We start from the raw sequence: 11,435 nt of genomic DNA, 5'->3' as shown, positions 1-11,435 counted from the left end.
TGGACTCTACTCAATGGTATCTAATCACATTATCCCAACATTTTTTATTGCCACTGGATTAGTAATGAGCAAACAAACTCATTATTTATAGAATCTGAAAACATTTTAAGTTCAAATATACAAGATTCATTAGCTTCTGGGTGCTTTTAGCAGTCTGTGCTTGGCTCGTAACATAAAGTGTAGTGGTGTAAAGAGGTCCAGTGATGCTATAGATGAAAGGCCTGATGATTGCTTATCTAAAATTTATTAAAAGAAATGCCAAAGAGCAAGTCTACCTCTAAACATGTTGTTAGGTGCCATCGAGTTGAGCACGACTCCTAATGATCCTATGAACAAAAGATCTATCCTGTTCTATCCTGCACCATCATCACACTTCCTGACACACAAGAGCCCATTGCAGCAGTCACTATGCCAATCCACCTAGTTGAGGGTCTTCCACTCCTTTGCCAACTCCATCCTTCCCAGCATCATGTCCTCCAAGGAAAAGCACCTCCTAGCAATATGCCCAAAGTATGTAAGGCAAAATCTCAGCATTCTTGCCTCCAAAAAGCACCCAGGCTGTACCCACTCCAAGACGTATCTGTTCATTCTCTTGGCCATCAATGGGAAGTTCAGCGCTCTTCTCCAACACCACAACTCAAAGGCATCAACTCTTTTACTGGCATCCTTATTCACTGTTCAGCTCTCAAATACATAACAAATTATTGGAAAGACCATGGCCTGAATCAGATGCACCTCTGTGTGAACAGAGTAGGGGAACACTGCATGTTTTAAAATTAAGGAGAGGAACACTGCATGCTTTAAAATTAAATGTGTCGGAGCTGGATTGACTCTCTGATCCTCTCCAGGAGTGGTATATCTCCGTGCTTACACCCATCAGGATGTTGCCGTTAAGTTGCCAGTGAACTGCAATAACCTTTATCTTGTTGACTCTGTGTTCCTTAAACTGAAGGAACTAAATAACAAATTCAAGCCTTGAGTTACAATACTTAAGGATGCTTTGGGCAGAATATTAAATGATCTAGGAAGCGTTAAAAGAAGATGGGAGGAGTATACAGAGTCACTGTACCAAAAAAAGGGGGGGGGGAATGGCTGACAGAAGAATGGTAGTGAAGGGAGAAGTTCAAGCTGCTCTGAAGGAATTGGCAAAAAAAGAAGGTCCCAGGAATTGATGACATGCCAGTTGACATATTTCAACAAAACAGATGCTGCCCTGAATGAACTCACCAAGTTGTGTCAAGAAATCTGGAGGACAACTGCCGCCTGGCCAACTGACTGAAAGAGATCCATATTTATTCCCTTCCCAAAGAAAGGTGACCTAACAGAGTGCGGAAATTATCGGACAATATAATTGATATAATATATGGGGAAAACCCTCAGCTCTTAAGAAAACATATGATTAAATATGACTCATCTGAATAAAGCAAGAAGACATCCTCATTGAAGAAGAAACTAATCATTGATTTAAGAGTCAGTGTATTACATACAAAGAAGCTAATTCCAAGTTAGACCACAGTCAAAGCTGGTACTAAGGGTGTTAATTGTGGATCCAAGAAAGATGAAGTTGTTGGACACTTTCAATCTCTTTTTTTTTTTTCATTTTTCCAGTAAGTCTTTATTATTAGTTAAGTCACAATTTAAGATTCCGGCAGAGAGGTAAGGTGGGCCAGTTCAGATCTTCCCAGGGAATGTGCCTTCTGCCCTGCGGTCATCCCAGGCTGACACCCAGGACAGGGGGCAGAGGGACTTGTATACGCGCCGATACCATTCACACAAGGAGACATCGCCACCTTTGGCAGTCATTGCCTTCTCGCAGCGGTGGAAATCCAGGTAGTTTTGCCAGCAGTTCTTGGTTTGGTTCTGGTTGGGAAAGCAGCTATCAAAAGGGGCAGTTCGGTAGTTCTTGATTTTGGTCTTAATGTCTTCCGCCATGGTGGTGATTTCTAAAGACTTCCCTCAAAGCAGCAGCAGCTCAATGTGACCCTCAGAAGAGATGTCTGTGCGGGGGCCGGAAGCGGAAATATGAACAGCGGAAGTCACTTTCAATCTCTTCTGCATCCTTCATGATGTTGTTTATCCATTCACAGGAGAGGGTTTTTTCCATACTATGCACCTTAAAGGGAGCTCTGATGGTCTTGTGGCAAGAAGCCGTGCTGCAATCACGAAGGCATGTGATTTGAGCCCACCAGTTGCTTTGTGGGAGAAGGATGGGCAATCTCCTCCCATATGATTAATTTCTCTGAAAAACTGCCTATGGGTCGGTTCCAATTCTGTGGTACACAACAACAACAATATGCACCTTAAACTTAAAAAAAAATTAAATTAAATGTGTCAGGGATGTTTTCTCTCTACATAGCTATTCAATCTGCTGAGCAAATTATCTGAGAAGCTGGACTCTATGAAGAGGAGTGTGGCATCAGGATTGGAGGGAGACTCATCAATAACCTGTGTTACACAGATAACATAACCTTGCTTGCTGAAACTGAGGAGGCTTTAAAGCACTTGTTGCAGAAGATCAAGGAATGCAGCCTTCAGTATGGATTGTATCTCAATATCAAGAAAAGAAAGATTCTTATCACTGGGCCAATTGGCAGTGTCATGATGGCTAGAAAGGAGATTGAAACAGTCAACAGCTTCATCTTGCTTGGATCCACATTTAATATTAGGAGATGAATTGCAATGGGAAAATCTGTAGTTAGGGACCTCTCCAAATTATTGAGGAGTAATGGTGTCCATTTGAGGACTAAGGTGCATTTGATTCAGGCCACGGTCTTTCCAATTACTTGCTAACACAGTTTATTCTGAATTTTATTTCATTTTTAAACTGCTCTTTGCAACCAACTGTTCTTTGAAGGTGATATGAAACTTTACGAAGCATTCTGTGAAACACAAAGGTGTTGCTCGTGCTCTGAACATTGCTAGTAATGAATGGAAAAATGTGTTCACTAATGTTACTGACAAGGCACACTGACAATCTTGTGGCATTAACATCAATGTTACAACATTCCACTTCATTGAGTGAATAAAAAACACAGTGTGTTGTTGACTCTGTTCAAGTAATCTTTTCTATATGTTCCAACACAATGTGTTTCAAAGAGCAAAGCATTACCAGATGCTCTGCCGGGGAAGGAGGAGCCATCTCCTCCTGTACCAGTCAGATCTGATTTGACGGTACACGCACACAAAAATTATAAAAAAAAAAAGAGCAAAGCATTATGAAACCATTAACTTCTTACTAAACCAAATCATGGACTTTCTAACTCAGATTGTTAAGGTCCCAAGGGTCCTATGAGCTCTCTAAAATAACAATTTTTTGTTATCAGGAATCTTTGTAAAACAAAATGTATTTCAGGAAACAATGTATGTTTATACTAGTACATGTATTGAGTCAGCACCAAATGGTACTTTGGCTACCAAATGGTTATCAAAATGTAATGTTACTGCAACATGACAGTGATATGAAGCTTCTCAAAGCATTCTGTGAAAGTCAAAAGACTATCCCTCCTTATCTCCCCATCTCTATTTTGTTTTTATTTTCTTTTTAATAAAATTTTTATTTTATACTGGTTTACTTACAAAGTTCATATACATTGTTTTTCACATTGTATCTTTCCCATTCCTATACCCACCCCTCCTTCCACCCATTAAATTGTGTAACCCTTTGATTAACTCTTCCTCCTGCTCATCCTCACCCCTCTGCCCCCTTTTTGGATCTTTATACACATTCTATAATTATGGTCTAATGCACATGCAAAAACCTCGAACATGGTAAAAAGGGAAGCCACAGACTGGGAAAAAGTATTTGGTAATGACACATCAGATATGGGACTTATATCTAGAATTTATAAAGTATTTGAGCACTACAACAAGATAAAGGTAAACAACCCAATTGAAAAATGGGCACAGAATATGAACAGACACTTCACCAAAGAAGATATTCAGATGGCAAACAAACACATGAAGAAATGTTCAAAATCCCTAGCTCTAAGAGAGATGCAAATCAAAACAACTATGAGATATCATCTCACCCCAGTAAGAATAGCAAAATTTAACAGAACAGCAAACAAAAAATGTTGGTGAGGTCGTCGAGAAACTGGAATACTTATTCACTGTTGATGGGAGTGTAAAATGGTGCAACCACTATGTAAGGCTGTATGGCGCTTTCTCAAAAAATTGCAAATAGAAATACCATTTGACTCAGCATTTCCACTACTGGGAATATACCCTAATGAAACAATAACTGCCCCCCAAAAGGATACATGTACACTCATGTTTATGCAGCTTTGTTCACAATAGCAAAGAGTTGGAAACAACCTAAGTGCCTATCAACAAACGAATGGATAGAGAAGCTGTGGTATAATCACACAATGGAATACTATGCTGCAGTGAAAAACAAAGAACTCATGAAATATTATTAAAAATGGATGACCCTGGAGGATACTATACACTGAGTGAAATATCTCAGCCATAGAAGGATAAATACTGCATAGTGCCACTGTTATAAAATGGGACTGAAATCAGGGTTAGAGGGAGACCGAGAAAGATAGGATAAATAAATAAATAAAAAGATAGGATATACCACATTGAAACAGATGAGGGAGAGAACTGTTTAAAAGGTATATATGATTGGGTATTGTCATGATGGGAGTCCAGAACGAGGGGTGCATAGTGGAGTGGACTTGGGGGGAGGGATTGTATAACAATAAAAGAATTTTTCTTTTACTTTTCTTTTTTATTTTATTATTTGTGTGTACCGTCAAATCAGATCTGATTGGTACAGGAGGAAGATTGTCCCTCCTTCCCCGGCAGAGCATCTGGTGGATTCGAACTGTATGCCTCTGCGATTGCAGTGCAGCTTCTTGCCACTAGGCCACCAGAGCTCCCCCTTCTTTTACTTTTTAAAGAGAGGAGTGAACTGGGGTTGGGCAGGAAAAAAATTGCACTCCAGGCCCTCCCAAGTTAGGTAGTGATTTACATAATCATTTCTCCTGTGTGCTGCATAGTATTCCATTGCGTGAATTTGCCCTAATTTCTCAATCCATTCAATGGTGGTTGAACATTTGGGCTGTTTCCATGTTCTTGCAATGGTGAATAATGGTGCTATGAACACTGGTACACAAGTCTCTGTTTGTGCCTCAGTTATCCTTTTCTCAGGATATATTCCAAGCAATGGAATAGCTGAGTCATATAGAATTTTTATGTTCAGAAAATGCCAAACTGCCTTCCAGAGTGGGTGTACTGTTTTACAATCCCACCAATAATGTATAAGATTCCTATCTTGCCATATATTCTCCAACATTTACTACTTTCTGTCCAGTTAAATTTTGCCACTGATACTAGAGTGAGATCATATCTCAATGTGGTTTTGATTTCCGTCTCTCTCATTGCCAGTGATTTTAAGCAATTCTCCATGTGTCTGTTGGCCATCCGAATATCTTCCTCTGTGAAAATTCTTTCCACGTCTTTTGCCCATTTTGTAATTTGTTATCAGTCTTTCTTGCCGAGGTCCTATAGAAGTCTGTAAACTTTTACTATGAGACCCTTGTCTAAAATGGTATTGCCAAATGTTTTTTTCCCAGTTGGTAGGTTTTCTTTTCACTCTTTTGGAAACATTTTTGTTGTACACAGGGTTTTAATCTTTAGAAGGTCCCTTTCATCAGTTTTATCGTCTCCAAATTGTACAGTTCTCGCTGTATTTAGCAGTCTCTTCATATCATAGACTAGGCCATCTAATCTTGATTCCAGTTTGTCTCTGCTGAACTTTATTGTTTTGGCCTTTATTCCTAGGTCTCTGATCCGCCTTGAGTTGATTTTTATGTATGGTATGAGAGATGTGGATCCTGTTTCAGTTTTCTACAGGTAGCAGTCCAGTTTTGCCAGCCCCATTTTTTGAAGAGGTTGTAATTTCCCTATTTGATAGGTTTTATTTTTTATTTTGTTAATATTTTCTTCTTTTCACATTTAAAAAAAAATTTGTGTGTGTGTGTGTGTGTGTGTGTGTGTGTGTGTGTGTGTGCCATCAAATCAGATCTGACTGGTACAGGAGGAGATTCCCCCTCCTTCTCCAGCACAGCATCTAGTAGATTCAAACTGTGTACCTCTGGGATTGCAGTGCTGCTTGCACTTTTTACATTTTTTAAAAATTTTATACTGATTACAAAGTTTGAATACATTGTTTTCCACAAAAGATCCTTCCCATTTCTTTCACCTCAACTACATCAAATTGTGCAACCCTATGATTACTAAACCCCTCCCAGCCCATCCTCACTCCTCTGCTTCCACCCTCCTCCACTCCTTGGATCCTCATACTCATTCTACAATAATGGTTTTATACAGTATTTGTCCTTGCGGGACTGAGTTAGTTCACTTAGCAGCACTCCACATCCTCCCAATTTAGGTAAAAATTTATAAAATCATTGCTCTTGTGTGTTACATAGTATTCCACTATATGGATGTACCACAATTTCTCAATCCATTCATTTGTTGTTGAATATCTGGGCTGTTTCCATGTTCTTGTGATGGTGAATAATTCTGCTATGAACATTGGTGTACAAGTCTCTGTGCCTCACAGTTCTCATTTTCTCAGGATATATTCCAAGCAATGGAATATTTGGGTTATATGGAATTTCTACATTTAGCTTTTTGCGGAAGCACCAAACTGCCTTCCAGAATGGTTGGACCATTTTATAATCCTTCCAACAATGTATAAGAGTTCCTATCTTGTCACATCCTCTCTAACATTTATTACTTGCTGTCCTGTTAAACTTTGCCATTGCTACTGAGGTGAGATGATATCTCATTGTGGTTTTGATTTGCATCTTTCTTATTGCCAGTGACTTAGAACATTTCTTCATATGTCTGTTGGTCATTTGAGTATATTTCTCTGTGAAAAGTTTTTTAAATGTCTTGCGCACATTTTGTAATTGAGTTATCAGTCTGTTTCTTGTGGAAGCCCAGGAGTATTCTGTAAACTTTTATTATGAGACTCTTGTCTGAGCTGGTATTGCCAAACCTACCCAGTCGGTAGATTTTCTTTTTACCCTGTTGGAAAAGTTTATGCTGCACACCAGGATTTAATTTTTAGAAGGTCCCCTTCATCAATTCTATCCTCTTCAAATTGTGCATTTTTGGCTGTATTTGGCAGTCTCTTTATACCATAGACTAGGCTTTCTAAGTTTGATCCCAGCTTGTCTCTTATGAAGTTTATGGTTTTGGACTTTACTCCCAAGTCTCTGATCTACCTTGAGGTAATTTTTGTGTATGGTGTGAGATGTGGATCCTGTTTCTGCAGGTAGCAGTCTGGTTTTGCCAGCACCATTTGTTGAAGATTTGCATCTCTTTTTATCTCTCAATGTCTATCTCTATATCTATCTTCCTATCTATCCACTTACCTATCTCAGGGCATATCTATTTCTCTCTTTTCCTCTCCATCATCTATCCTCTATATCTATTTCTCTTTCCCTCAAAAAAGCCACTCTCCTTTCCCCTCCTTCTCCCTCAATTCTTTCCCTTCCCCTCCCCATTTCCCTCCCTCTCCTTCATCACACTTTCTATGTTTATTTTCTTCTATATATGTCTGTCTTTATTTCACTCCCATCTCTGCCTACTCTCTCTCTCCTCTGTTCTGAAAAGAAATCCCTACTCTCTTCCCACTCTCTTCCTCTATTATGTCTTGATCTGTCTCTAACTCACTCTTTCTCTCCCTCTGTACCTGTTTTTTTTTCTCCCTCTACCTCTAGGTCTCTATTTCTCTCCCACAAAAAGCCTAGCACTGCTCCCACTCCCCTCCCTTCCTCCTCCCACTCTCCTCTATTTTGCTTTTCCACTTTCTGTATTTGTTGCTATGTATCTCTCTGCTTCTATATCTCTGTCTCTTCCTCCCCACTTCTCCATCTTTATCTATTTTACCATCTCTTCATCTGTATTTCTCTCCCTCAAAAACCCCACTCTTGCCAGTCTCTTTGCATTCTCTTCTATCTCTATGTGTCTCCTTTTCCCTTTATATCTTTATCTCTCTCCATGTCTATCTCTACTACTATATCTCTGCATCTCTATTTCTCACCCTTAAAAAACCTCCACCCTTCATAAAGACAAATACTGCATAAAAGCATTATTTATAAATAGAAGGATAACTAGCAAGATATGTATAAATTTCCAAAGAGGAAAAAGGAGGAGATAGGATGGTTGAAGGTGGGGAGGGGGGCAAATCACAGGGTTGTAGAGATAGGTGGGTGGAGGGAGGGGGTGAAGGAATTAGGAAAGATCCAGTGGGGATCTGAAAAGATGGGGTAATAATGGGCATAGGTCAACAATGATGAGTTTTGGTTTTCTTTTCTCTTTTTAGATTTTATTTTAATAATTTTAATGAACATTTTAAAGATATTTTAGATTTCCATTCATTCATTGTTGTACTTTTCTTCCTGCCCAGCCCTCCCCCCGCCCCCAGTTTGCTCCTCTCTTTGAAAAGTAAAAGAAAAATTCTTTCTTTGATATACAATCCCCCCCCACTCCTCCCATTGCCCCAAGTACACTCCACTATGCAACCTTAATTGTGCACTCTTATGATAACCATAATACCCTATCATACATCGCTTTTAAATTATTCTTTCCCTCATCTGTTTCAATGCAGTATACGTAATTTATCCAGTTTTTCCTCAGTCTTACCCCAACCCTGATATTAGTCCCATTTTACAGCAGTGGCACCATGCAGTATTTGTCCTTTTGTGACTGAGATATTTCGCTCAGCATAATGTCCTCCAGGCTCACCCATTTTGAATAATATTGCATCAGTTCCTTGTTTTACAATGCAGCATAGTATTCCATTGTATGAATATACCACAGCTTCTCTATCCATTCTTTTGTTGCAATGATCAGTTTTATAAGACAAATTATATGGGGATAATCATATGAAAAACAATGTGAGTAAGGAAAAGTTGAAAGACAATGTATATGAATTTTGTATGCAAACCAATATAAAATAAAATTGTAAAAAATGATGGAAGGAATACATTGTCACTGCGTAAAAGCTATTTGTCAACATTGAACCAATTTAGGAGGAACATTTATCTTTGGAAACAAATAGAAGAAATTCAAGCTGCACTGAAAATGTTGGGGGTGAAAATAAGTGTCGGGAACTAAGAAAATACCAATAGAGTGGTTTCAGGAAACATATTCAGCTGTAGACACATTAGTTAATGCAAAGACATTTTGAGGACAGTTACCTGGCAAACTGACTGGAACAGATCCATATTTGTACCCATTAAAAAAAAAGTTATCCAAAAAATGCAGAAATTATGGAACAATATAATTACTATACCATTCAAGTAAAATCTTGTCGAAAATTATTCAGAGATAGATGGGTGTAGAAGTACTTTGATAGGTGACAGCCAGCAATTCAAACTGGCTTTAGAAGAAAACAAGGGCTATCACTGCTGATGCCAGATGGAAATTGGCTCAAAGCAGAGAATTAGAGAAAGTTGTTTGTGTTTCATTTGTTACAGAAAGGTATTTAACTGTGTGCACAGTAACAAGTTATAGTTAACCATGAGGAGAATGGGACTTCTCATTTTTACTCATGTGAAATCTGTACACAAACCAAGAATCTTTTGAGCAGAAAAAGGGGTGCATGGTTTAAAATAAGAGTGTAAGAGTTTTGTGTTCTTTCTCCATTTCAATATGTATTCTATGCAAATAATTTTAGAACTGGACTGTATGAAGAAGACTGTGGTATCAAGATTGGAAGACTCACCAACAGTCTTATGCAGATGACACAACCCTCTAGCGCATATTGGCAAGTCCGCCACTAGAGGGCGCATCATAGCAACTACAGCAAAGCAGAGAACTGCTACATCTCGGAGGGACTCCAACATCTTGTGTCCCACTGACCACTACACCAAGGAATGTCCTGCTGGCTGTGGATCTCCACTTAGAGAAGTCCAACATATCTGTACCTCTTTTGAAAACTCTTCCTAATGATAGAACTATAGAATTTTAAAGGTAACATGTTCATTGTAATAAAAGGGATAAGCCTATGGAGAAAGGTGCACACCTAAATGGAAGTCTTCCTCTCATCTCAAGATCAGTTTCATCACTTCTCCCCTCTGGGCAACAGTTTCTGATCAAGTATTGCTCTCCTTCCACAGATACAATGTCATTCATATACAATGTCTTGCCTGACTTTGTACATTCATTTTTGTGTAGCATTTCTTTTTAGAAAAATTAATTAGTTGTTCACTGACTAATAAAAAACCCAAAACACCAAACACGGGGGGAGGGAGGAAATTGTGCAACAATGAATGAATATTGAAAAAAAAATGTGAACTAGGCAGTAGGGAGGCAAACATACAACTGAGGGGGAGGGCTGGGAGGGGAGAGAAGTGCAGCAATGAATGAATGAAGAAAACAACAACAAAAAACACAACGTACAAAGAGTCCATAAAAACCCAACTTTTCTGTAAATTTTCATTAAAATCACAATAAAAAATTTTAAAAAACAAAACACAGTGTATGGGAATAATCATATGAAACACAATGTTAATGAAGGAATGTGTGAAACACAATGGAAATGAATTTTGTATGCAAACAAATATAAAAGGAAAATGGGATACATATGTAGGCAACACTTTGTCAAAATTTAACTACCTTGTTATCTTTCTAATGGAATCTTAAATTTTACTTTGAATTTTATCTACTTACCCCATAGTCTTAAATTTCTTAGAATACAATGTCTTTTACTACCATTGAATCAAATAGTTGTTATTACTCCATAAAGTTTTAAGCTCTTTCCATTTTCTTCTTTTTTTCTTTAAAGAAAGCTAAGGAAGCTTTATTAAGGGGTCTCTTGGTCGGGATTCCTGGGTCTGCTGAGAGAGAAACAGGCAGAGGGTCAGACCAGGGAAATACCGTCATTCCATCTTATTCTTGAAAAGAGAAATTTAAATATATAGTAATAGTTGTAGTCTTGGATCACCACCACCTTTGTCACTTTCCTCTGTAAATTAGTAAATCTATACAGATCTAATCTACAGCAGATAATTTAATTAGACCTATTATCAGCCTGAAAAAGAAAATTTACTTCTAGCATTCTGCCTGACTTTACAAGCAGTTCTCTAAATAAAAGCTCACATAAATAAAATCCAGACAATAACAGGTGTTGAAAAGAACATTCTATTTAGCACCTTATTTTAGTAATATTACCCCTGGTGGTCTACTGGATAAGGACTTGCATTACCAACTGAAAGGCAGGCAGCTGGAATCCACTAGAAAGAAGTTGGTCAATCTCCTTCTATGTGAATTAGAGCCTTTGAAAACCTGCTAAAGTGCCATTTATGACTCAGTTTTGATTGAACAGCACATAACAATGTAATTTTTTTACTAGTATTACTTGTACTTTTCTTATATAAATCTAGATATTTTGCATTTTTATTTTCTACTTC

At 38.2% G+C, this 11,435-nt stretch overlaps 1 pseudogene; it reads right to left on the bottom strand.

Annotated features, from left to right (window-relative positions):
• Nucleotides 1-1,671: 1,671 nt before the first annotated feature.
• Nucleotides 1,672-1,932, bottom strand: LOC102851385 (annotated as a pseudogene).
• Nucleotides 1,933-11,435: the final 9,503 nt, after the last annotated feature.

The sequence above is a fragment of the Elephantulus edwardii genome, unplaced genomic scaffold, assembly GCF_000299155.1.
Source record: "Elephantulus edwardii isolate Elephantulus edwardi_28Jun2011 unplaced genomic scaffold, EleEdw1.0 scaffold00283, whole genome shotgun sequence".
NCBI lineage: Eukaryota > Metazoa > Chordata > Mammalia > Macroscelidea > Macroscelididae > Elephantulus > Elephantulus edwardii.
This window is presented reverse-complemented; position numbering and strand designations above follow the sequence as displayed.